Here is a 4,788-nt window from a genome sequence, read left to right as displayed (position 1 = left end):
GCTCAGAAAAGACTAGGAAAGTGAATACAAAAGTTGTTGCGTCTTTCCTAGGTCGAGGGGTCTTTTTATGACCTCTGGAAAATCTTATCCGTAGGCTGAAAGCGCCATAGGACTGGGAGACTCCTCCAGTGAATCCAAGGATAAAACTTTATCCTTTTCCGTAACGGTCAAAATTGCTTGGTCGAAGGCGCCTTTCATGGCTGGTCGAAGCTAAGGCGCCTTCTACCTAAAGGTCGCGGAGGCGCCTTCAACTCTTGTTCAAGGTGCCTTTAGCAGTTCCATAACTCCACTTTAGTTCTTCCGTTGCTCCGATCGCTTAAGTGATTTCGGTCAACCGAAATAGGGTCCACCCGAATCCAATTTCCGACCTTCTTCTCGAGCAAACTTCCGCTATAGCTTTCGTCCCTCAAACGTCGCATACGTTTTTCTCGTCCACCGGTGTACTCTTCCACAGCATATCGTCCCTCGGACGCACCGAGCCCGTCGACTCTCTCCCGTGCCGTCATTCTCGCTAGTCGCGTCTTCCGCTCGACTTCCTGTGCTCCTAAGCTCCTGCACACTTAGACACAGGGATCAAAATAAAACAAGACCTAACCTAACTTGGTTGATCATACCAAAAATAATTTTGAAGTTCCAACTTATAACAACATGAGCTTGACTACACTTAAAAAGATTTTTAATAAATGATTTTAAATAAGTTTTATATATTAAATAAATAAGTTTGTGTATAGCAATGGCTTATTTAAAAAAAAAATCTTGTTTTTGTTAATTTGTACCGGATATACAATTTATAGTAACTAAATCAATTTATCCTATATAAAATTTTCACCAGTTACAAGTATAAATAAGAAAGAGCGGGTTGAAAAAAAAAACCTTTCAAGTATTAGTCAAGTCAACTTTTCAAAGTGATTAATCTCTACTGTATATTATAATTAAGATTCGATCTTAGATATCTGATTAATTATTTAAAGGATCTAATCACTGCTTCATTATCTCGAAACGAAACGAGGACATGCGTTACATTATAAGCATTAATTGATGTTTTATTTATTGGATTAAATGTTAAAGTAAATTCTAAAAATAATTATGGAGCTAATTGAGCTAGGTAAAAATTCACTTACAATTTTTTAATTAATACGGTCAGTATCCTGCTCCAGGTCAGCCAGACTTGCTTACGCGATCCAATCCTGAGTAACTCAGTCATCTTGCTGAGTCACCAATATTCGGATTACATTTAGTCGTGCTAAGTCGAGCTAAGCCTAGTTGTCAACTTGCCGAGTTGATCCGAGTTGCCGACCTAAACTATCTGAACGCCAAATACCCGAAGACTCCAAGACACTCGGGAACCGAAATCCTAGTGCCCTATCTCTCGATCACCCGAAATCTGAGGACTGGGGAGCTTGCCTGAGTACGGATGAGTCTTTACGTACGTGGACTAAGACTTGCAGACACAATTCCACATGTTATTTATCGCAGAGTCGACCATGTCATAGGTCAAAATTTTGACGTCGACGTGTCGTCCCTATGTGACGGCATCATTAATAAATAAACCTTAATAAGTTTGATAATATTAAAAAATATATTACAAAAAAAAAAAAACATAGTTTGTTTGCGATCCTATAAACAATTTAAGATATTTCAAGCATAACGACCCACTGAGTAGAAAATTACACCACTGATAGATCATCTACCGAATTAATTTATACATTTCCAATCTCCAAGCACGCTAACAGAATTTCCCACACCCAGAAAAACAACAACAGATGGCACAATTAACTAAAAGAAATAACTTTTTATCGAATTAATTATATCAACAACCCACTGCATAACCTTTAAATATCCCTTGATTTTATGAGATCTCAAGAGTCCTTATTCCCCATCAAATGACAACTTAACTCAGAAAATAAAATATAACAATAATTATAATCCTTCAAACCAATATCAATGGACGGATCATGGCATTGTCTTCGTGATCCAATATCTGCAAATCAAACACGCACTTCTTAAATTTGATAAACAAAAAGATTAGACGGAAGTTATGCTATTAATTAATTTTAATACTATTTTTTGTTTTTAAACAAAAAAGAAGAGAGAGAGAGAGAGGAGCTGACGTGGCAATGGTAAACGTATCCCGGCTCTGCTGTGGCATCGAAGGGATAGTTTTGATTGGTGTCGACGAGCTTGAAGGCGACGACGACGCTGGTCATGTAGCCCGGCTCGATCTTCACCACGTTCTTCCAGGTCCTCTCGTGCTCCGGCGGCGTCACGACCTTCCCCACGGCGTGGGCCGTCACGTTGCACTTGACGGCGTCGTTGGCCGCCATGCAGCTCCGGAACGCTGCCAGGTTCAGCAGCTCTGTCGCTTGGATCGCTTGGAACATTCCCAGGTGGATGTGCAGCGGGTGGTTGTCGTTGGTCAAGTTGATGACCTGCCACAGCTCGGTAGTCCCCGACTTGGGCGTCTCCGTCGCCGGATCCTCCAGCCTCAGCCCGTTGATGTGCATCGGTCTTCACCACGCTGCCCGTCGTGTTCGCCGATGCGTACGTCACGCACGTGGGCGGCACCTTAGATTTGTCCTCCGACGGCGTCCGCCCCACCGGGAGTATGTCAAATTTCATCACCTTGCCGCTTGGCGCCCCGGCGGCAGGCGCCCCCGTCGGAAAGGGGTACGCCGCGTCGTTGACCAGCTCCGCCGAGGTGGTCGTGGCGTGCGAGAAGTCGATCACCACGTCGGCCATCTCCGCCGGCGCGAGCAGCACCGTCTGCGTCTTCACCGGCGCGGAGAGGTAGGAGGAGTCGGAGCCGACGACGTAGAAGGGGAGGCCGTTGGAGAGCGCGAGGCGGAAGTAGCGGGCATTGCTAGCGTTGAGGATGCGGAAGCGGTACTTGCGGCGTTGTACGGCGAGGAAGGGCCATGCTTTGCCGTTGACGGTAATGACCTCGCCGAAGTACTCCGGCTGCCACTGGGGGTGGATGGAGGGGTTGTTCCCCGTGGAGTTCATGTAGATGGAGCCGTCGATGTTGAAGCTCCGGTCGGCGATGACAAGGTGGAGGTCGTACTGGTCGCCGGCGGGGAGATCGAGAGGGTAGTCGATGTCTGGCTCCTCGATGACGTAGGCGCCGAGTAGGCCGGCGAGGAGGTTGACGCGGGTGAGGCCGAGGGCGTGGTCGTGGTACCACAGGTTGCCGGCCGGCTGCACGTTGGGGTACTTGTAGGTGCGCTGCGTCCACTTGGGGCCCACCTCCCGAAACCCGGCGGTGAACCAGGCGAAGGCGCTACCATCAGACTGAGGCGGGTGGACGCCGCCGTGCAGGTGGACCACGGTAGGGACGCCGCCGAACTTAGGAGAGGCAGTGGGGACGGTGAGGTCGAAGGGGAGGATGTGCTTGTCGGGCAAGTAGTTCTCCCACGTCACCGACAGCTGCACGCCGTGGCGGGCGATAATGGTGGGACCGGGAAACGTGGCGTTGCCGGAGCTGGTGCCGTAGACAAACACCGGCGTCGCCGGCAAATCCCGGTGGAATTTCTGCATTATTATATACAACACGAATCAAAATTGCCTTGTTTTCTGATAATTTCTCCGATTCTCGTAAAAAACAATTTAAAAAAAAACTAAATAAAAAGCAATCGATTCGAGAAATTTACCCAAGTTCTAAGGTACATGCCAATGGTGAGAGGAACAGGGGAAGGGAGAGATCCTCCTTCGACGGCGAAGCCATAGATTTTGGGCATCTGCGGCAGTGGGTCCACGTACATTTGCAGCGTCCTGGCAACTTTCTGAAGACCCTGCGACGTCGCCGGCGGCGTGGCCGCCGGGGCTTCAGCTCCGGCGAGTGTCACCAGTACTTGACAAAACAGAGGAAGAAGAAGAAGAAGAAGAGGCATTTGCACGCGCTTGCTGCTCATCGTTCCTATCAGCCAACTGCAAAATTAACAAAAAAAAAAAAAAAGAGAGAGAGATTAATCTACAATAATTAATATTGATGTCAAAATCTAAATTAATTTCTATAAATTAAATATCCTCGCACACCCTGAGAAAGACAGGCGTGTGGCGATCACAATTCACAAGTCCTCGGGTTGCTTCGTCCTTTAAAGGAAGAGGAACGACCTCCACCGGTTGCCAACTTTTCATTTCAGTCCGTCTTAGTTTTTTTGTTTTTTAGCCGACGACTAATCATCGATCCGATTTAATAAAAAATTTCACCAAGTTGAACAGTTTAACAGTCTAACATCTTAGATTTATCATCCCATTAGAGAAAAATATTCTATACATTAGATTTGAGAATCAAGTCATGAGATTTAAGAGATTACATGAACACACTACTCTATAGCAGCTCCTATCCGTCCTCATGTCTCCTGGGAAAGTTCGAGGAACACGCACTCTAAAATCACATGGATATACATAGTAAAAAAAAAGCTTTTTTAAATATTAGATAGATTATCTTTTCTCTATAATTTAATATTTAAAATATTTTAGTGTTAATTTAATATTTTTTAAAAGGAAAATATTTTTTTTGGCGATATGAATAAATAGGGATGCTTTTAAATTTTTTCATAATATATATTTTTAAATTTTTGATGGATAAACTTTGATTTATTATTTTAGTTTTTTGTGTGGACTAATGTGAAAGATGATTAGTTTGATCATCGTTCAAAAAAATAAGTTTGAATATTGACCTTTAATTTTTGAAATCCCTCCTACAATTTTCAAACTCACCATTTCGCCCCCTGTCTTATGTTATGCCAGGTCATTATTGTTCTGATAAATAAACAATGGTACTCGGTA

At 44.7% G+C, this 4,788-nt stretch overlaps 1 pseudogene; it reads right to left on the bottom strand.

Moving 5' to 3' along the window:
• Positions 1–1,777: 1,777 nt before the first annotated feature.
• LOC122012139 lies at positions 1,778–4,156 on the bottom strand (annotated as a pseudogene).
• Between the last annotated feature and the right edge of the window lie 632 nt (positions 4,157–4,788).

The sequence above is a fragment of the Zingiber officinale genome, chromosome 1A, assembly GCF_018446385.1.
Source record: "Zingiber officinale cultivar Zhangliang chromosome 1A, Zo_v1.1, whole genome shotgun sequence".
In the NCBI taxonomy this organism is placed as follows: Eukaryota; Viridiplantae; Streptophyta; class Magnoliopsida; order Zingiberales; family Zingiberaceae; genus Zingiber; species Zingiber officinale.
This window is presented reverse-complemented; position numbering and strand designations above follow the sequence as displayed.